This window comes from Ranitomeya imitator, chromosome 5 (genome assembly GCF_032444005.1).
Source record: "Ranitomeya imitator isolate aRanImi1 chromosome 5, aRanImi1.pri, whole genome shotgun sequence".
In the NCBI taxonomy this organism is placed as follows: Eukaryota; Metazoa; Chordata; class Amphibia; order Anura; family Dendrobatidae; genus Ranitomeya; species Ranitomeya imitator.
In genome coordinates, this window is record NC_091286.1 from 678,455,701 (window position 1) to 678,479,661 (window position 23,961).

Here is a 23,961-nt window from a genome sequence, read left to right on the forward strand (position 1 = left end):
GCAGGTCACAGGAACAATCAGGAGAAGCTCAGATCCAACACTGAAACATTGACAAGGAGCAAGGATAGCAGCATCAGGCGGAGTTAAGTAATGAAGCAGTTAACGAGCTCACCAGAACACCTGAGGGAGGAAGCTCAGAAGCTGCAGTACCACTTGTGACCACAGGAGTGAATTCAGCCACAGAATTCACAACAGTTATGTATGGAAAAAGAATCTGGGAGGGTCAGACGAAAAGACACAGGATTAAGAACCTCAGAAATCCTATACGGACCAATGAAACGAGGTTTAAACTTAGGAGAGGAAACCTTCATAGGAATATGACGAGAAGATAACCAAACCAGATCCAGGGAAAAACAAGTCCAACACTGGAACATTGAAAGGAAGCATGGATCAAAGCATTAGGTGGAGTTAAGTAGAGAAGCACCTAACAACCTCACCAGATCACCTGAGGGAGGAAACTCAGAAGCCGCAGTATCACTTTCCTCCACAAACGGAAGCTCCCAGAGAGAATCAGCCAAAGTACCACTTGTGACCACAGGAGGGAGCTCTGCCACAGAATTCACAACAGTTGTCCTCATATGAACTCGAGCCTGGGAGCTTTCTAGGAAAGTTCCCACGATCTAGGAACAACCAGCAGAGGGCGCCTCACTGCAAATGAAGGTAAATATAGGTCATTGACCTACTTTACCTTCATTCTCCGGGGTTTTGCAGCCACGAACAACGTTGCATTAGCAAAGCTCGTGGCTGCAAAATATTTTAACCCCTTCAGATGGATTTACATCATTGGACTTTACAGATCTGCGGAAGGTAAGGATATTGTTGGTTTATTATGTTTTTTTTGTTACAGAACGAGGGTCTTCAGTGATTGGATTGGGCGTTGAATAAAATATTCCAACAACCTTTGTTTTTATTTCATTAAAATAATTTTTAATAATGTATTTGTGTATTTTTTTTAACCCTTTACTAGTATTGGATTAATAATGGATAGGTGTCATAATTGACGCCTCTCCATTATTAATTTGGCTTAATGTCACCTTACAATAGCAAGGTGGCATTAACCCTTCATTACCCCATATCCCACCGCTACACGGGAATGGGAAGAGAGTGGCCAAGTTCCAGAATAGGCACATCTTCCAGATGTGCCTTTTCTGGGGTGTCTGGGGGCAGATGTTTTTAGCCAGGGGGGGGGGGGGGGGCAATAACCGTGGACCCTCTCCAGGCTATTAATATCTGCCCTCAGTCACTGGCTTTACTACTCTGGCGGAGAAAATTGCGCAGGAGCCCACGCCAATTTTTTCCGCCATTTAACCCTTTAATTTAGTAGATAGAACGGCCAAATTTTGCATATACACACTACTAACATTAGTAGTGTGGAATATGCAAAAAAAAGATGATATGAGATGGTTTACTGTATGTAACCAGGTCTCATATCATGTCGGGTTTAGGAAGGAGAGAGCAAAAGCCGGTAATTGAATTACCGGCTTTAAAGCTATCTTGCGCTGGAAGAAATATTAATATATATATATATATGTGTCTACTGACATATATATATATATATGTATATATATATATATATATATATATATATATAGACAGTATATATATATATATTTTTTTTTTGTGACACATGGATCCCTTCTATAGCGGTATGTTGGTTTTGCAAGCCTGCGAGAAAAACACGCAGTACGGATGCCATACGGATTACATACGGAGGATGCCATGCGCAAAAAACGCTGACACACCCTGCCTACGGAGGAGCTATGGACCACTATTTTGGGGACTTTTCAGCGTATTACGGCCATAATATACGGACTGTATTGTTTTACGCTGTGTGTGACGCCGGCCTAAAGCCGTATAATACTGATCAGTTTAATACGGCAGATAGGAGCAGGGGCATAGAGAATAATTGTGCCGTTTGTTTTGCGAGTTTTACGGACGTATTTTCTGCGCTCATACGTCCGTAAAACTCGCAAGTGTGACAGCGGCCTGGGGAGGGAGCCGACGATGTTTGCTCCTCCCTAAGGCTATGTGCACACTTCAGGATTTTTAGCGGTTTTTAGCATTTTTTTCTGCCATTTTCCGCCAAAAAAGCTAAAAAACGCTTATATAAGCATTCCATAATATTTAATGCATTCCGCATTGTTTGTGCACATGCTGCGTTTTTTTTCCTCGCATTTCGGCAAGAAACGCAGCTTTCTTTGTGCGGAATTGCGGCGATTCTGCACACATAGGAATGCAAGGATCCGCTTACTTTCCGCATGTGGCTATGCCCACCATGCTGGAAGTAAGCGGATCATTTGCGGAGGGTACCCAGTCTGGAGGACTGTTCTTTTTAACATTAGATCTTTTTGCCTATGCAGCATCAATAGTAAAAAGTTGGTCACACTTGTCAAACACTATGTTTGACAAGTGTGACCAACCTGTCAATCAGTTTTCCAAGCGATGCTACAGATCGCTTGAAAAAATTCTGCAAGCTAATTACGCTTGCAAAACGCTAGTGTTAGCGGGAATAGGCATGCCAATTCCGCATGTGTTTTACCCGCGGAAGGTAGTTGCGGAATTGCCTCGGAAATCTCTGGGGCAATTCCAGATATGTGCACAAAGCCTAAATTGTGAACCTGAACAGTTTCTTCTTTCCTATAAGCACCAGGTCCTCGTGACTATGTTGGAGGTCAGAGAAGCCTAATTCATCTTTGTAAGAGGGACATTTTGTCAAAAGTACGCCTAACATCTCAGCTTTAGGCTGGAGTCACACTCGGCGTAAGACAATACGGTCCGTATATTACGGCCGTAATACGCTGAAAAGTCCCCAAAATAGTGGTCCGTAGCTCCTCCATAGGCAGGGTGTATCAGCGTATTTTGCGCATGGCATCCTCCGTATGTAATCCGTATGGCATCCGTACTGCGTGTTTTTCTCGCAGGCTTGCAAAACCAACATACGGCTATACAAGGGATCCATGTGTTAAAACCAAAAAAAAATATATATATACTGTCTATATATATATGTGTCAGTAGACACATATATGTATATATATTATTACTTCATACAGCGCTAGATAGCTTTAAAGCCGGTAATTCAATTTTGGGGAATGAAGGTAAAGTAGGTCAATGACCTATATTTACCTTCATTTGCGGTGAGGTGCCCTCTGCTGGTTGTCCCTAGATCGTGGGAACTTTCCTAGAAAGCTCCCTGGCTCGAGTTCATATGAGGACAACCAGCAGAGGGCGCCTCTTATGAACTCGAGCCTGGGAGCTTTCTAGGAAAGTTCCCACGATTTAGGAACAACCAGCAGAGGGTGCCTCACCGCAAATGAAGGTAAATATAGGTCATTGACATACTTTACCTTCATTCCCCGAGGTTTTGCAGCCACGAACAACGTTGCATTAGCAAAGCTCGTGGCTGCAAAATATTTTAACCCCTACAGATGGATTTACATCGTTGGACGTTACAGATCTGCGGAAGGTATGGATATTGTTGGTTTATTATTTTTTTTTTGTTACAGATCGAGGGTCTTCAGTGATTGGATTGGGCGTTGAATAAAATATTACAACAACCTTTGTTTTTATTTCATTAAAATAATTTTTAATAATGTGTTTGTGTATTTTTTAACCCTTTACTAGTATTGGATTAATAATGGATAGGTGTCATAATTGACGCCTCTCCATTATTAATTTGGCTTAATGTCACCTTACAATAGCAAGGTGACATTAACTGTTATGGCTGGCAATCAGGCAACACAGCGTGCAGTAATCAGCGCACATACAGAGATCTGGCAATAACCAAAAACAATAGGACGAGCTCTGAGACGTGGAATCTCTGTAGACTGCAGTACCTGATCTATCCTCACACAACTATAAGCAGCAGTGGATTGCGCCTATCACTACCTATGCAACTCGGCACTGCCTGAGGAGCTGACTAGCCTGAAGATAGAAATACAAGCCTGACTTACCTCAGAGAAATACCCCAAAGGAATAGGCAGCCCCCCACATATAATGACTGTTAGCAAGATGAAAAGACAAACGTAGGAATGAAATAGATTCAGCAAAGTGAGGCCCGATATTCTAGACAGAGCGAGGATAGCAAAGAGAACTATGCAGTCTACAAAAAACCCTAAAACGAAAACCACGCAAAGGGGCAAAAAGACCCACCGTGCCGAACTAACAGCACGGCGGTGCACCCCTTTGCTTCTCAGAGCTTCCAGCAAAAGTTAATAGCAAGCTGGACAGAAAAAACAGAAAACAAACTAGAAGCACTTATCTAGCAGAGCAGCAGGCCCAAGGAAAGATGCAGTAGCTCAGATCCAACACTGGAACATTGACAAGGAGCAAGGAAGACAGACTCAGGTGGAGCTAAATAGCAAGGCAGCCAACGAGCTCACCAAAACACCTGAGGGAGGAAGCCCAGAGACTGCAATACCACTTGTGACCACAGAAGTGAACTCAGCCACAGAATTCACAACAATTAACCTTTCATTACCCCATATCCCACCGCTACACGGGAATGGGAAGAGAGTGGCCAAGTGCCAGAATAGGCGCATCTTCCAGATGTGCCTTTTCTGGGGTGTCTGGGGGCAGGTGTTTTTAGCCAGGGGGGGGGGCCAATAACCGTGGACCCTCTCCAGGCTATTAATATCTGCCCTCAGTCACTGGCTTTACTACTCTGGCGGAGAAAATTGCGCGGGAGCCCACGCCAGTTTTTTCCGCCATTTAACCCTTTAATTTAGTAGATAGAACGGCCAAATTTTGCACATACACACTACTAACATTAGTAGTGTGGAATATGCAAAAAAAAAGGTGATATGAGATGGTTTACTGTATGTAAACCATGTCTCATATCATGTCGGATTTAGGAAGGAGAAATGAAAAGCCGGCAATTGAATTACCGGCTTTAAAGCTATCTAGCGCTGTATGAAGTAATAATATATATACATATATGTGTCTCACTGACATATATATATATATATATATATATATATATACCTATTCTATGTGTACACATTTATTCTACCTATTCTACTGTAAGCTGTCAGTGTGATTTTACTGGACACCGCAATGAATTACCGGCTTTTCTCTGTAACAGCGCTGCGTATTTCTCGCAAGTCACACTGCTGGTCCGTGTGTGATCCGTATTTTTCTGGCTTTCATAGACTTTCATTGGCGTATTTTTTGCGCAATACGGTGACAAACGCAGCATGCTGCGATTTTCTACGGCCGTAGAAGCCAGTATTATACGGATCAGTAAAATACGGCAGCTAGGAGCAGAGGCATAGAGAATAATTGTGCCGTTTGTTTGGCGAGTTTTACGGACGTATTTTCTGCACTCATACGTCCGTAAAACTCGCTAGTGTGACTCCAGCCTTAGCGGAAAGGTCCAGCTCACATCAGCCAATTGCAGAGGAAATACCGACACCAAATCCAAAAAAACTGTAGGAAAAAAATAATCCATTTGGATTTCCTTTAGAAACACAAAAAGTTCAAGATGCTGCAAGCAATTGTTTCCCTTTGTATTCTCCTTGGTCTACAAAGATGTAAAAACGCTACAAAAATATATGGACTGAGGGTTCTTCAGCATTGGTGGTGAGCGATGCCGATTCGACCCCAACCTGAGACGAGTGCACGATCGGCAGATATTGTGCATGTGTTTTCTTCATTGGAACAGGACACGTAATTGATACTTGCTCATTTTGTAGGGTATTGGCCGGTGTGTCGGATTGCAATATCATCGGCACTGGTCACTTCCGATGTGGATGACCCTTTAAACGCTATGATGCAAATTTAACTTTAAAAAAAAAACATGAACTTCATGTACAATTAGCTTTAAATATAGTTTAGAAATCCGCATGGACAACCAACCACCAAGAAAAAAAAACGTAAAAAAACAACAAAAACAAACAAAATTTGTACAGAGAATTCTAAGATTTTAACAATGGTATTTGTCGCTAGCTGTAGGGTTAGTGGTCACTAAAACCGCCCCAGGGTATGAAGGGTTAAGCAGCATCCTAATTCCTGAATTTTACTGTCAGACATGGGATGGATATTCTCATTTCCTTGTCTCCACTCCACAGACTCGGAGGCCTGCGTCTTTCTGCCTTTTGTCCCATCGCCAGTAGCTTGCCTCTAGGCTACGTTCAGCTTTTCTAATAAAGACCCCCGTTTATCAATGACATCAATGGTTATCTGTCCCAGCTGCCCACAGTGATGCATTTGTAACAGGATTTGGCCTGCATGGCCTCATTTAGTCGTATTTAACGTCCTACAGGGGTCCGGCGTTTGATCTCCCAGTGATATAATTGACTCGGTGTGATCAGGAGTCTTTACTGATTTGTATTGACACTTTACCTCCCCTCGCTGCTTTTTATTATTTGTTGGGAGCGGAACCAAATTCATTGCCCTCATCACAGCCTTAATGAGTGACCCAGGACCCATATGCTCACCATAAGTTATCTTTATGGGTTGTTAGAAAATGATAAAGACGGCGGCACAGTCGCCCGCATAGGGGACAGCTTACTGTCAGGCGACAGCACTCACAAAACTCCCAGCAAGATCCCGCCAGAGATTCTGGGAACTAATTTGACGGAAATGCTTACTAATAGCATTTTAATGTGACCCATTTATGGTGATGAATCTGCATCAATCAAACTCAACCTTCAGCTTCTTGTCCAAAGATGTAATTGTGAGGAGGTGGAAAATGTTTATTGTAGTGATAGTTACTGTTTTATACTGTGGTTGCATCGATCATATGGCACAAAAACCAAGAGAGATTGTCAAAGCTTCTCTCTCTTACATAAAATGGACCTTTCACTGGATTTTGTCATTTTAACTGAGCACCTCCTCCCATTTTTCAACTGATCCTAGAACAGTTTTTCTTTTTCTTCTGTTCACCCCTGATGAAGCATGTTGTGCGAAATGTGTGTCAGGCTGGCTGGGCATCTTCCTTACCTCTGGTTGGAATTATTATATCTGAGTCTGTATTACTCTGTATTATACAGTATATTTAGATGGTTTCACTATATACAGTTAGGGCCAGAAATATTTGGACAGTGACACAATTTTCGCGAGTTGGGCTCTGCATGCCACCACATTGGATTTGAAATGAAACCTCTACAACAGAATTCAAGTGCAGATTGTAACGTTTAATTTGAAGGGTTGAACAAAAATATCTGATAGAAAATGTAGGAATTGTACACATTTCTTTACAAACACTCCACATTTTAGGAGGTCAAAAGTAATTGGACAAATAAACAAAACCCAAACAAAATATTTTTATTTTCAATATTTTGTTGCAAATCCTTTGGAGGCAATCACTGCCTTAAGTCTGGAACCCATGGACATCACCAAACGCTGGGTTTCCTCCTTCTTAATGCTTTGCCAGGCCTTTACAGCCGCAGCCTTCAGGTCTTGCTTGTTTGTGGGTCTTTCCGTCTTAAGTCTGGATTTGAGCAAGTGAAATGCATGCTCAATTGGGTTTAGATCTGGAGATTGACTTGGCCATTGCAGAATGTGCCACTTTTTGGCACTCATGAACTCCTGGGTAGCTTTGGCTGTATGCTTGGGGTCATTGTCCATCTGTACTATGAAGCGCCGTCCAATCAACTTTGCAGCATTTGGCTGAATCTGGGCTGAAAGTATATCCCGATACACTTCAGAATTCATCCGGCTACTCTTGTCTGCTCTTATGTCATCAATAAACACAAGTGACCCAGTGCCATTGAAAGCCATGCATGCCCATGCCATCACGTTGTCTCCACCATGTTTTACAGAGGATGTGGTGTGCCTTGGATCATGTGCCGTTCCCTTTCTTCTCCAAACTTTTTTCTTCCCATCATTCTGGTACAGGTTGATCTTTGTCTCATCTGTCCATAGAATACTTTTCCAGAACTGAGCTGGCTTCTTGAGGTGTTTTTCTGCAAATTTAACTCTGGCCTGTCTATTTTTGGTATTGATGAATGGTTTGCATCTAGATGTGAACCCTTTGTATTTACTGTCATGGAGTTTTCTCTTTACTGTTGACTTAGAGACAGATACACCTACTTCACTGAGAGTGTTCTGGACTTCAGTTGATGTTGTGAACGGGTTCTTCTTCACCAAATTAAGTATGCGGCGATCATCCACCACTGTTGTCATCCGTGGACGCCCAGGCCTTTTTGAGTTCCCAAGCTCACCAGTCAATTCCTTTTTTCTCAGAATGTACCCAGCTGTTGATTTTGCTACTCCAAGCATGTCTGCTATCTCTCTGATGGATTTTTTCTTTTTTTTCAGCCTCAGGATGTTCTGCTTCACCTCAATTGAGAGTTCCTTTGACCGCATGTTGTCTGCTCACAGCAACAGCTTCCAAATGCAAAACCACACACCTGGAATCCACCCCTGACCTTTTAACTACTTCATTGATTACAGGTTAACGAGGGAGACGCCTTCAGAGTTAATTGCAGCCCTTAGAGTCCATTGTCCAATTACTTTTGGTCCCTTGAAAAAGAGGACGCTATGCATTATAGAGCTATGATTCCTAAACCCTTTCTCCGATTTGGATGTGGAAACTATCATATTGCAGCTGGGAGTGTGCACTTTCAGCCCATATTACATATATAATTGTATTTCTGAACATGTTTTTGTAAACAGCTAAAATAACAAAACTTGTGTCACTGTCCAAATATTTCTGGCCCTAACTGTATGTCCTTCCATTAGTATAGCTGCTACCATGGACTATTAGATCTGTACCTACAATTTGCTCTGTACTTTTCTGCACTTGCATATGTATATTTTTGTCCCTGGTGACATAGTTTGTGCTCAAAGGTTTACATACCCTGGCAGAATTTTTGCTTTCTTGGCCTAATTTTCAGAGAATATGAATGCTAACACCAAAACTTTTTCTCCACTCATGGTTAGTGGTTGGGTGAAGCCATTTATTGTCAAACTACTGCGTTTCCTCTTTTTAAATCATGATGACAACCCAAAATATCCAAATGACCCCGATCAAAAGTTCACATACCCCATTTCTTAATATCGTGTATTGACCCCTCTAACATCAATAACAACTTGAAGTCTTTTGTGGTAGTTGTGGATGAGGTTCTTTATTTTCTCAGATGGTAAAGCTGCCCACTCTTCTTGGCAAAAAGCCTCCAGTTCCTGTAAATTCCTGGGCTGTCTGTCTGGGTGTTCCTGGCTTGTATTCTTATGGGGTGACCAGGGTGGTCACTAGCGGATATATTGATCTTAATGCCTCGTAAGTTCTGCCTGATAACTGTCTACACATTTAGGAACTAAGGAGGCACTCTGACCCTAATTATATTTTATAGATATAATTATTCCATTTTTTTTTTATTTTGTGATTTTTCCATTTTTTCATTTCTGTTTTTTCCTCCTCTTCTTCCAAGAGTCGTAGCTTTATTTTTCCATCCACATAGCTATCTGTGAGTTTGTTTTTTGAGGGATGAGTTGTGCTTTTGAAAGGCTCCATTCATTCTACCATATAGTGTAGCGAAAAATGGGAAAAAAAATTCAAAGCGCGGTGAAATTGCAAAAAAAGAAAAAAAGAAGCCTAATTCCACAATGTTTTTTTGTGTGTACTGTGGTCATTATATGGTAAAATTTACCTGGCCATATGATTTTGCAGGTCAGTAAGAAAACGCCGATACCAAACATGTATATATATACTAGATGGTGGCCCGATTCTAATGCATCAGGTATTCTCGAATATGCATGTCCATATAGTATATTGCACAGCCCACGTAGTATATTGCCCAGCCACGTAGTATATTGCCCAGTCATGTAGTATATTGCCCAGCCACGTACTATATTACCCAGCCACATAGTATATTGCCCAGTGATTATTGCCCAGCTACGTAGTATATTGCGCAGCCACGTAGTATATTGCCCAGTCACATAGTATATTGCCCAGCCACGTAGTATATTGCCCAGTCACGTAGTATATTGCCCAGTCACATAGTATATTGCCCAGCCACGTAGTATATTGCCCAGTCACGTAGTATATTGCCCAGTCACGTAGTATATTGCCCAGTCACGTAGTATATTGCCCAGCCAAGTACTATATTACCCAGCCACATAGTATATTGCCCAGTGATTATTGCCCAGCTACGTAGCATATTGCGCAGCCACGTAGTATATTGCCCAGCCACGTAGTATATTGCCCAGCCACGTAGTATATTGCCCAGCCACGTAGTATATTGCCCAGTCACGTAGTATATTGCCCAGCCAAGTACTATATTACCCAGCCACATAGTATATTGCCCAGTGATTATTGCCCAGCTACGTAGCATATTGCCCAGCCACGTAGTATATTGCCCAGCCACATAGTATATTGCCCAGCCACATAGTATATTGCCCAGCCACATAGTATATTGCCCAGTCACGCAGTATATTGCCCAGCCACGTAGTATATTGCCCAGCCACGTAGTATATTGCCCAGCCACGTAGTATATTGCCCAGCCACGTAGTATATTGCCCAGCCACGTAGTATATTGCCCAGTCACATAGTATATTGCCCAGCCACATAGTATATTGCCCAGCCACATAGTATATTGCCCAGTCACGCAGTTTATTGCCCAGCCACATAGTATATTGCCCAGCCACATAGTATATTGCCCAGTCACGTAGTATATTGCCCAGCCACGTAGTATATTGCCCAGCCACATAGTATATTGACCAGTCATGCAGTATATTGCCCAGTCACGTAGTATATTGCGCAGCCACGTAGTATATTGCCCAGTCACGCAGTATATTGCCCAGTCACATAGTATATTGCGCAGCCACGTAGTATATTGCCCAGCCACATAGTATATTGCCCAGTCACGCAGTATATTGCCCAGTCACGTAGTATATTGCGCAGCCACGTAGTATATTGCCCAGCCACATAGTATATTGCCCAGTCACGCAGTATATTGCCCAGCCACGTAGTATATTGTCCAGCCACATAGTATATTGTCCAGCCACGTAGTATATTGCCCAGCCACGTAGTATTTTGCCCAGCCATGTAGTATATTGCCCAGTCACATAGTATATTGCCCAGCCACATAGTATATTGCCCAGCCACATAGTATATTGCCCAGCCAGGTAGTATATTGCCCAGCCACATAGTATATTGCCCAGCCACATAGTATATTGCCCAGTGACGTAGTATATTGCCCAGTCATGTAGTATATTGCCCAGTCACGTAGTATATTGCCCAGCCAAGTACTATATTACCCAGCCACATAGTATATTGCCCAGTGATTATTGCCCAGCTACGTAGTATATTGCGCAGCCACGTAGTATATTGCCCAGCCACGTAGTATATTGCCCAGCCACGTAGTATATTGCCCAGTCACATAGTATATTGCCCAGTCACATAGTATATTGCCCAGCCACGTAGTATATTGTCCAGCCACGTAGTATATTGTCCAGCCACGTAGTATATTGCCCAGCCACGTAGTATATTGCCCAGCCACGTAGTATATTGCCCAGCCATATAGTATATTGCCCAGCCACATAGTATATTGCCCAGTCACGTAGTATATTGCCCAGTCACGTAGTATATTGCCCAATCACGTAGTATATTGCCCAATCACGTAGTATATTGCCCAGTCACATAGTATATTGCCCAACCACGTTGTATATTGCCCAGCCACGTTGTATAATGCCCAGCCACGTAGTATATTGTCCAGTCATGTAGTATATTGCCCAATCAAATAGTATACTGCCCAGTCACATAGTATATTGCCCAGCCACGTAGTATATTGTCCAGCCACGTAGTATATTGTCCAGCCACGTAGTATATTGCCCAGCCACGTAGTATATTGCCCAGCCACGTAGTATATTGCCCAATCAAATAGTATACTGCCCAGTTTCATAGTATATTGCCCAACCACAGTGTATATTGCCCAGCCACGTAGTATAATGCCCAGCCACATAGTATATTGTCCAGTCATGTAGTATATTGCCCAGTCACATAGTGTATTGCCCAGTCACGTAGTATATTGCCCAATCACGTAGTATATTGCCCAGTCACATAGTATATTGCCCAACCACGTTGTATATTGCCCAGCCACGTAGTATATTGTCCAGTCATGTAGTATGCAGAGGAGATGACGCGGCGACAGAGGGTAAGAATAGCAGGTTTTTTGTTTTTTTATTATTTTTAACATTTAACATTTTTTTACTATTGATGACGCATAGGTAGCATCAATAGTAAAAAGTTAGGGACACAAAGGGTTAATAGCAGCGTTAACGGAGTGCGTTAACTACGGCATAACGCGGTCCGTTACCGCCAGCATTAACCCTGTGTGAGCGGTGACTGGAGGGGAGTATGCGGGCACCGGGCACTGACTGCGGGGAGGAAGGAACGGCCATTTTCTTCTGGACTGTGCCCGTCGCTGATTGGTCGTGGCTGTTTTGCCGCGACCAATCAGCGACTTGGATTTCCATGACAGACAGAGGCCGCGACCAATGAATATCCGTGACAGACAGACTGAAGGACAAACAGACAGACAGAAAGACGGAAGTGACCCTTAGACAATTATATAGTAGATTATTTTTATTTAACTGGTGAAAAAATTCAAAAATTTGTAAAAAAAAAAAAAAAAAAGGATTTTGCTTCCGTAATTTTGTGATTTGGGGCTGTGTGAGGGCTTGTTTTTTGCAACCTGAGCTGATGGTTTTTTTATACAATTTTGGGGTTGCTCATAATTCATAATAATAATAATAATATTTTTTTATTTATATAGCGCCAACATATTCCGCAGCGATTTACAAATTATAGAGAGGACTTGTACAGACAATAGACATTACAGCATAACAGAAATCACAGTTCAAAACAGATACCAGGAGGAGTGAGGGCCCTGCTCGCAAGCTTACAAACTATGGGGAAAAGGGGAGACACGAGAGGTGGATGGTAACAATTGCTTTAGTTATTCGGACCGGCTATAGTGTAAGGCTCGGGTGTTCATGTAAAGCTGCATGAACCAGTTAACTGCCTAAGTATGTAGCAGTACAGACACAGAGGGCTATTAACTGCATAAAATGAATGAGAACATAATGCGAGGGACCTGATTATGTTGTGTTTTTTTGTTGTTGTTGTTATATATATATATATATATATATATATATATATATATTATTTTTTTTTCTTATTTTTTTTTTTTAAATAGGCCACACAGGGATCGTTAGGTTAATGCATTGAGGCGGTAGGCCAGTCTGAACAAATGAGTTTTTAGGGCACGCTTAAAACTGTGGGGATTGGGGATTAATCGTATTAACCTAGGTAGTGCATTCCAAAGAATCGGCGCAGCACGTGTAAAGTCTTTCATGAGTTTAGATTTTTTTTATTATTATGTTATTTACCGATCAGATTAATTATTTTTATATTTTGATAGTTCAGACTTTTCTGAACACAGTGGTACCAAATATGTGTATTTTTTTTATTTGATTTATTTTTAATGGTGCAAACAGGGGGTGATTTGAACTTTTCTCATATTTTTAAAAACCTTTTTTCACTTTTTCCTGTATTTAGTAGCCCCTTTAGGGGACATGAAGCTGTGATTGTCCAGTCGCTTGCATTGTGCATAGTAGTGCTTCAGCAGAAATGACGATCTCCTAGAAACGGCGGATAAACACTTGTGTTCACAGGAGGATCTTAACCCTGCTGTTGTCTTCGGTCTGGGGAGACCGATTTTGAACTTTGGTATTTTTTCTTGAACACCCCAGTTCAAGATGCGGTTCTGAAACTTGTGGTTGATTGACTTAAATGAGGATGGGTCGGTCGGCCACGGGTTTCAGAGCCGCATCTTGAATATTTTAAAGAATATTGAAGTTCAAGGTTGGTCGTTTTTGACCGAAGACAACAGCAGGGTTAATGACAGTCATGTGGGTCATCAGCAGACCCCAAGGTGTCATGGCAACCCATTGGTGCTCCGCGATCACGTCACGGGTGCACTGATAGGGGTGTGAAATGGCGCACGAGCTTGATGCCACATGTTAAAGGCCGGCTGTCAGAGATTGCCTGTTAACAGTTTAACGGCCAATGGAGAAGCTCCCCTTCACCCATGTCAGCCATCATGTGAGGGGAAAGATGCGGCTCCTACGCAGAGTTCAGGGCTTGTGGTGACATCACGGGTCACATGATCGTGATGTCACCAAACGTTTTGAAGCAGTCTCCACATCGTAAGCTTCACTGATAATGCCCTGGGCAATTGACCAGTTCTATCCTGGACAACGACCCTGGGAACTTGACATGGAGAGAGATGGTCCAGACACAAGGACTCTTGACTCCTGGAGGAGTCAGATGCTGCTGGTTCATTTAGAGGGGCACAACTCTTATTAAATCAGGAGCATCTGATGAGTGGGAGGCTCCTGTGTTTGCCACGCCAGAAATGTGCCCGATTTGGGAACAGAAGTAAGATTTCTTGGGTAAGGAACACTGCAACTCTTCATGAATTCGATGAGCTGTGGCGTGCTGAGTTGCGCCAAAAATATTGCGACTTTTCAAAGCAATTTACACCCGAATTGTGGCATTGTTACTTTAATGAATCAGAGCTTTTGCTCTTCTTGATCTCAAAGAGTTTTGCTCTTTCAAGTGTTTACTTTGTGCGAAACATGACCGTATCCTCATAATTTAATGGTTAAGTAAACATGTTTGGATGATACCGGATACTGGAACCATTCATCAATTACCGGCCTGTGTCTAGGGACCGGCAGGGAGGATAATAAAGGACGTATCTCTGATAATGTCTCCTACAATACTCATCATGGACTCCTTATCTATATCTGTTTGTTACACTTATGTCAATGTTTATTGAGAAAAAACATCTTCAAGATCAGACATCAAGCACTGAAGAAATCAGATCACGGACTCGAGGGGAAGAAGAAAGATGCGTCGTGTTACATGCATTTATATATTACTCAAATTTGGGATTTTTTTCAATAAAAGTGAAAAGGTCCAGAGGTGAGTAATGGCCGATTATAGCTTTTTTGCTATCAAAGGTGAAAATTTTAACTCTGTTTTTTGAGCACCCTTGTCCTCCTCTCTCCCCCAAAAAAACACACCGACTTATGACGCATTGGTATGTCATATGTCGGTTCCCTGACTTTGATGCGGGGCTAAGGAACTGAGCCCACATCTTAGCCGGCAGATGATGGCTGTGTTACACAGTCATCATCTGCCTCTAACAGCTGTGCATGGAGAGCAGCTTCACCCTATGACCAAGTGACAATCTGTAGCAGCTGCATGCACAGCAGGGGTGCGTGTCATTCTATGCACTCTGCGACGTGATCGCTGGACTGCCATGATGGTTGGGGGTCTGCCGAAGGCCCCCGTGCCTGTCATGACAGTACTTCTGTGAACACCGGCTTCTTACTGACATTCATAGGAGACTATGATTTGCCCTATATACAGCAATACTGTGGTATTGTGGTGTATAGTCAAGTGATCAGATGATGACAGGTTCAAGTCCCTTAAAGGAACTAACATATAGTAAAAAGTGGAAAAAAAACTTTTAAAAATATAAAAAATATACATTTAAATCATACCACTTTTTTGACTTTCTTTGAATTGCAATTATAAATTTTTTCTTTGTACTTAATGCACTAGAAAGCAGAAGCAAGCAACAGAAATAAATCTGAAATCAGTGTCAGACGATTTGCTGGCTAGTCACAAGTGACTGGACTAAGTTTTTGCATTTCTTGTACAATTGTTCAAGTGAAGGAAGCATATGTTTTTTTCAAAATGTAATGTCCTAAAATACATATGCAAATTGCCTCTTCAGAGAAAAAGAGGACTTGAACTCTATAGCGCCACCTATTGGAAGTAGCGATCCTACAAGTCACAATCAACCCTTTAACGAGTCTTGCAATATGACTTAGGATAAAGTACAGATATTCAAAGGGATCCAGTGAGGTCCCATTACAATATTAACCCGCAGATACAGGGATAATATGCATAATAGTTTATGACAGTACCCAGTCACTGTACTGAAAGTGTGACACCTTTATTTATCCCAGGAGATGTTGGCCTTCAGTCACGCCTGAGTATTCCGAGCGATTACAGTCATAGGTGTAAGCACACCTTGACACTGATTGATAGTCAGTTCTCTACTAGTGCACTGCTGTCAGTCAGTGCCAGGATATGCTTACAGCCGCTCCTATCAGTGCTGTGATCGATGTCTGCAATTTCTCTGGGCATGCCTGACTGACTAAAAGCAGGCAGCTCTCAAGCGAAATAAAGTTCATTTTTCCCTTGTGCCGCACTTCCAGTACAAGGACCTGGCAGTCTCCTGATGTCATTAACCTGCAGATTAACTCTATATCGTTAATATTGTTAACAGCATTATGGGACGTGACAGGTTCCCTTTAAGGCCGGCTTCACACTAGCTTAGAACACGGACGAGTGCTATGCGAGAAAACATCACATAGCACTGGGGCCAATATTAATCTTTGGTGCAGCTCCCATCACCGTTTTTTTTCCCGGGCATATTCAGCGTGCAAGTGAAATTGCAGAATGCTGAGACTATACGCGTATATCGGCCGAGTCTCGCCAATGCAAGTCTATGGGTGTGAGAAAAGAATCGGACACTACACAGACCATCCGTGTGACTTGCGACAAATGCGCACACATTTTCCTCATTTCAGCCCATGAAGCCATTAAATTCAATCGGGAAAACCAGTGAGAAATGTAAAGCCATACACATGTCAGACGGATCCATAGGTGCGAGAAAATCGCATCATCGCATTGCAAACGCATCACACACGGATGACCATACGGAGAACACTTGTGCGACTCTCGGCAGGGAGACTCGGACCGATTTTCCATACGAAACGTGTCCCCCCGGCCTTACCGTGACTATCTACCTCACACAGTAAACGTGTTTACAAAATTAACAACTGTACATGCCACATAAGTACTGTGCCCTGCTTTTTGGACATGTTCCCAGTATTTCTTATATTATTTGTGTGACAGGGGTTTTGAATTTTGTAAAAAAATATGTAGTCATGAAACTGTGCATGTCTGTTTTTGAACTCCTGTTTTGTTTGTCCAATTTAACAACCATTCAACTATATATGTATATATATATATATATATATATATATATATATATATATATATACATATATACATATATATATATATATATATATATATATATACTAGATTGTGGCCCGATTCTAACGCATCGGGTATTCTAGAATATGCATGTCCACATAGTATATGGACAATGATGATTCCAGAATTCGCGGCAGACTGTGCCCGTCGCTGATTGGTCGAGGCAACCTTTATGACATCATCGTCGCCATGGCAACCATTATGACATCATCGTCGCTGTGCCCGTTGCTGATTGGTCGAGGCCTGGCGGCCTCGACCAATCAGAGACGCGGGATTTCCAGGACAGACAGACAGACAGACAGAAAGACAGACAGACAGACAGAAAGACAGACAGACGGAAAAACCCTTAGACAATTATATATATAGATATATATATATATATATATCTACTATATAATTGTCTAAGGGTCACTTCCGTCTGTCTGTCCTTCTGTCTGTCATGGTTATTCATTCGCTGATTGGTCTCGGCAGCTGCCTGTCATGGCTGCCGCGACCAATCAGCGACGGGCACACTCCGGAAGAAAATGGCCGCTCCTTACTCCTTGCAGTCAGTGCCCAACGCCCATTGCCCGCATACTCCCCTCCGGTCACCGCTAACACAGGGTTAATGCCGGCGGTAACGGACCGCGTTATGCCGCGGGTAACGCACTCCGTTACTGCCGCTATTAACCCTGTGTGTCCCCAACTATTTACTATTAATGCTGCCTATGCAGCATCAATAGTAAAACGATCTAATGTTAATAATAATAATAATAATAAAAAAAAAAACCTTATTCTCACCTTCCGCCGTCGCGTCCTCTCCTCGGCACTGCAAGCGGCAGGTTCCACTTTCAAAGATGCTATGGGAGAAGGACCGCGATGTCATGGAAGGTCCTGCGCTCATACCAATCCTGGGACCGGACAAGGCTCATAAGCGCCGGAACTACAACGGGCTCTTCGGATGGTGAGTATGTTTCTTTTTTATTTTTTAACCTGTTAGATACGTGACTGGGCAATATACTACCTGGCTGGGCAATATACTACGTGTATGTGCTGTATACTACGTGACTGTCCTAAATACTACGTGGCTCTGTGCTGTATACTACGTTGCTGTGCAATAGACTGCGAGGTGGGGCAATATACTACGTGGCTCTGTGCTGTATATTACGTGACTGGGCAATATACTACGTGGCTGGGCAATATACTACGTGGCTGTGCAATATACTACGTGACTGGGCAATATACTACGTGACTGGGCAATATACTACGTGGCTGGGCAATATACTACGTGACTGGGCAATATACTACGTGGCTGTGCAAAATACTACGTGACTGGTCAATATACTACGTGACTGGGAAATATACTACGTGGCTGGGAAATATACTACGTGGCTGGGCAATATTCTACATGGCTGGGCAATATACTACGTGGATGGGCAATATACTACGTGGCTGGGCAATATACTACGTGTCTGGGCCATATACTACGTGGCTGGGCAATATACTACGTGGCTGGGCAATATCCTATGTGGCTGGGCTATATACTATACTACATATATACTATATACTACGTGGCTGGGAAATATACTACGTGGTTGGGCAATATACAACGTGTCTGGGCAATATACTACGTGGCTGGGCAATATACTACGTGGCTGGGCAATATCCTACGTGGCTGGGCTATATACTATACTACATATATACTATATACTACGTGGCTGGGCAATATACTACGTGGTTGGGCAATATACAACGTGTCTGGGCAATATACTATGTGGCTGGGCAATATACTATACTATATATATACTATATACTACGTGGCTGGGAAATATACTATATATATACTATATACTACGTGGCTGGGCAATAAACTACGTGGCTGGGCAATATACAACGTGGCTGGGCAATATACTACGTGTCTAGGCAATATACTACATACCTGGGCAATATACTACGTGGCTGGGCAATATTCTACGTGGCTGGGCAATATATTATGTGGCTGGGCAATATACTACGTGACTGGGCAATATACTACGTGGCTGTGCAAAATACTACGTGACTGGTCAATATACTACGTGACTGGGCAATATACTGCGTGGCTGGGCAATATTCTACATTGCTGGGCAATATACTACGTGTCTGGGCCATATACTACATGGCTGGGCATATACTACGTGGCTGGGCAATATACTACGTGGCTGGGCAATATCCTACGTGGCTGGGCAATATACTATACTATATATACACTATATACTACGTGGCTGGGAAATATACTATATATATACTATACTATATACTACGTGGCTGGGCAATATACTACGTGGTTGGGCAATATACCAAATGTTTGGGCAATATACTACGTGTCTGGGCAATATACTATGTGGCTGGGCAATATACTATACTATATATATATACTATATACTACGTGGCTGGGAAATATACTATATATATATACTATATACTACGTGGCTGGGCAATAAACTACGTGGCTGGGCAATATACAACGTGGCTGGGCAATATACTACGTGTCTGGGCAATATACTACATAGCTGGGCAATATACTACGTAGCTGGGCAATATTCTACGTGGCTTGGCAATATACTACGTGACTGGGCAATATACTACGTGGCTGTGCAAAATACTATGTGACTGGTCAATATACTACGTGACTGAGCAATATACTACGTGACTGGGAAATATACTATGTGGCTGGGCAATATTCTACATGGCTGGGCAATATACTACGTGGCTGGGCAATATACTACGTGGCTGGGCAATATACTACGTGTCTGGGCCATATACTACGTGGCTGGGCAATATACTACGTGGCTGGGCAATATCCTACGTGGCTGGGCAATATACTATACTATATATATACTATATACTACGTGGCTGGGAAATATACTATATATATACTATAGTATATACTACGTGGCTGGGCAATATACTACGTGGTTGGGCAATATACAATGTGTCTGGGCAATATACTACATGTCTGAGCAATATACTACGTGGCTGGGCAATATACTATACTATATATATACTATATACTACGTGGCTGGGAAATATACTATATATATACTATATACTACGTGGCTGGGCAATAAACTACATGGCTGGGCAATATACAACATGGCTGGGCAATATACTACGTGTCTGGGCAATATACTACATAGCTGGGCAATATACTACGTGGCTGGGCAATATACTACGTGGCTGGCCAATATACTACGTGGCTGGGCAATATACTGCGTGGCTGGGCAATATACTGCGTGGCTGGACAATATACTACATGGCTGGGCAATATACTACGTGACTGGGCAATATACTACGTGACTGGGCAATATACTATGTGGCTGTGCAATATACTATGTGGCTAGGCAATATAGTATGTGGCTGGGCAATATTCTGCGTGGCTGGCCAATATACTACGTGGCTGGCCAATATACTACGTGGCTGGGCAATATACTACGTGACTGGGCAATATACGTGGCTGGGCAATATACTACGTGGCTGGGCAATATACTACGTGGCTGGGCAATATACTACGTGGCTGGACAATATTCTACGTGGCTGGGCAATATAGTACATGGCTGGGCAATATACTATGTGACTGGGCAATATACTACGAGGACATGCATATTCTAGAATACCCGATGCGTTAGAATCGGGCCACCATCTAGTATACATATATTTGTGTGTATATATATATATATATATATATATATATATATATATATATATATATATATATATATATACATACACACTGCTAAAAAAAATAAAGGGAACACTAAAATACCACATCCTATAGATATCTCTGAATGAAATAATGAAATATTCCAGTTGCAAATTTTTATTCATTGCATAGTGGAATGTGTTCAGAACAATAAAACATAACAATTATCAATGTAAACAAAAAAATGATTATCCCATGGAGGTCTGGATTTGGAATGATGCTCAAAATCAAAGTGGAAAATCAATTTACAGGCTGATCCAACTTCAGTGGAAATGCCTCATGACAAGGAAAAGATGCTCATTGTGTGTAGTTTCCACATGCCTGTATGACCTCCCTACTGTACAACGCCCGGGCATGCTCCTGATGAGGCGGCAGATGGTCTCCTTAGGAATCTCCTCCCAGACCTGGAATAAAGCATCCGCCAACTCCTGGACAGTCTGTGGTGCAACGTGATGTTGGTGGATGGAGCGAGACATGATGTCCCAGATGTGCTCAATCGGATTCAGGTCTGCGGAACGAGCGGGCCAGTCCATAGCTTCAATGCCTTCATCTTTCAGGACCTGCTGACACACTCCAGCCATATGAGGTCTGGCATTGTCTTGCATTAGGAGGAACCCAGGGCCAACCACACCAGCGTATGGTCTCACAAGGGGTCTGAGGATCTCATCTCAGTACCTAATGGCAGTCAGGCTACCACTGGCGAGCACATGGAAAGCTGTGCGGCCCGCCAAAGAATTGCCACCCCACACCATTACTGACCCACTGCCAAACCAGTCATGCTGAATGATTTTGCAGGCAGCAGATCGCTCTCCACATCATCTCCAGACTCTGTCACGTCTGGCACATGTGCTTAGTGTGAACCGTCTTTCATCTGTGAAGAGCACAGGGCGCCAGTGGCGAATTTGACAATCCTGGTGTTCTGTGGCAAATATCAAGCATCCTGCACGGTGTTGGACTGTGAGCACAACCCCCATCTGTGGACATCGGGCACTCAGACCATCCTCATAGAGTCGGTTTCTAACCATTTGTGCAGACACATGCACATTTTTGGCCTGCTGGAGGTCATTTTGCAGGGATCTGGCAGTGCTCCTCCTGTTCCTCCTTGCACAAAGGAGGAGGTAGCGGTCCTGCTGCTGGGTTGTTGCCCTCCTACGGTCCCTCCACATCTCCTAGTGTACTGGTGTGTCTCCTGGTAGCGCTTCCAGCCTCTGGACGGTACGCTGACGGACACAGCAAACCTTCTTGCCACAGCTCACATTGATGTGCCATCCTGGATGAGCTGAACTGCCTGAGCCACTTGTGTGGGCTGCAGAGTCCGCCTCATGCTACCACGAGTGTGAAAACACAACCAACATTTAAAAGTGACCAAAACATCAACCAGAAAGCATTGGTACTGAGATGTGGTCTGTGGTCCCCACCTGCAGAACCACTCCTTTATTGAGAGTGTCTTGATAATTGCCAATAATTTCGATCTGTTGTCTATTCTATTTGCACAACAGCATGCAAAATTGATTGTCAATCAGTATGATTTACTTGGAGTTATATTTGTTTAAGTGTTCTCTTTATTTTTTTGAGCAGTGTACAGTGCCTTGCGAAAGTATTCAGCTCCCTGGAACTGTTCAACCTTTTCCCACATATCATGATTCAAACATAAAGATACCAAACATTAATTTTTGGTGAAGAATCAACAAGTGGAACACAATTGTGAAGTTGAACAAAAATTTATTGGTTATTTTAAATTTTTGTAGAAAATCAAAAATTGAAAAGTGGGGTGTGCAATATTATTCGGCCTTTTTACTTTCAGTGCTGCAAACTCACTCCAGAAGTTCATTGTGGATCTCTGAATGATCCAATGTTGTCCTAAATGCCTAATGATGATAAATATAATCCACCTGTGTGTAATCAAGTCTCCGTATAAATGCACCTGCTCTGTGATAGTCTTAGGGTTCTGGTTGAAGCACAGAGAGCATCGTGAAGACCAAGGAACACAACAGGCAGGTCCGTGATACTGTTGTGGAGAAGTTTAAAGTCAGATTTGGATACAAAATGATTTCCAAAACTTTAAACATCCCAAGGAGCACTGCGCAAGCGATCATATTGAAATGGAATGAATATCCTACCACTGCAAATCTACCAAGACCCGGCAGTCCCTCTAAGCTTTCATCTCAAACAAGGAGAAGACTGATGAAGCCAAGAGGCCCATGATCACTCTGGATGAACTGCAGAGATCTACAGCTGAGGTGGAAACTTCACACTAGACCTTAGAAATCAAGATCCCAGAGTCTGGAGGAAGAGTGGAGGCCACAATCCAAGCTGCTGGAGGTCTAGTGTGAAGTTTCCACAATCAGTGATGGTTTGGGGAGCCATGTAATCAGCTGGTGAAAGTCCATTGTATTTTAGAGCACTTCATGCTTCCCTCTTCCAACAGCTTTTTGGAGATGGAAATGTCATTCTCCAGCAGGACTTGGCACCTATCCACACTGATAAAAGTAACAGTACCTGGTTTAAAACAACAGTATCACTGTGCTTGGTTGGCAGCAAACTCGCCTGACTATAAACCCCATAGAGAATCTATGGTGCATTGTCAAGAGGAAGATGAGAGACACCAGACCCAACAATGCAGATGAGCTGAAGGCTGCTATCAAAGCAACCTGGGCTTCCATAACCCCTCAGCAGTGCCACAGGCTAATTGTCTCCATGCCACTCCGCATTGATGCGGTAATTGATGCAAAAGGAGCCCTGATCAAGTATTGAGTGCATTTACTGAACATACATACCGTAGGCTAACATTTCAGATTTTAAAATCATTTTTTCAAGCTGGTGTTTTAAAGTATTCTAATTTACTGAGATAAAGATGTTTGAGTTTTCAATGGCTGTAAGCCATAATCATCAACATTAACAGAAATAAACACCTGAAATAGATCACTCTGTTTGTACTGACTCTATAAAATATATGAGTTTCACTTTTTGTATTGACGAACTGAAATAAATTAACTTTTTGACGATATTCTAATTTTGTTGTGAGATGCACCTATATATATATATATATATATATATATATATATATACAGTACAGACCAAAAGTTTGGACACACCTTCTCATTTAAAGATTTTTCTGTATTTTCATGACTATGAAAATTGTACATTCACACCGAAA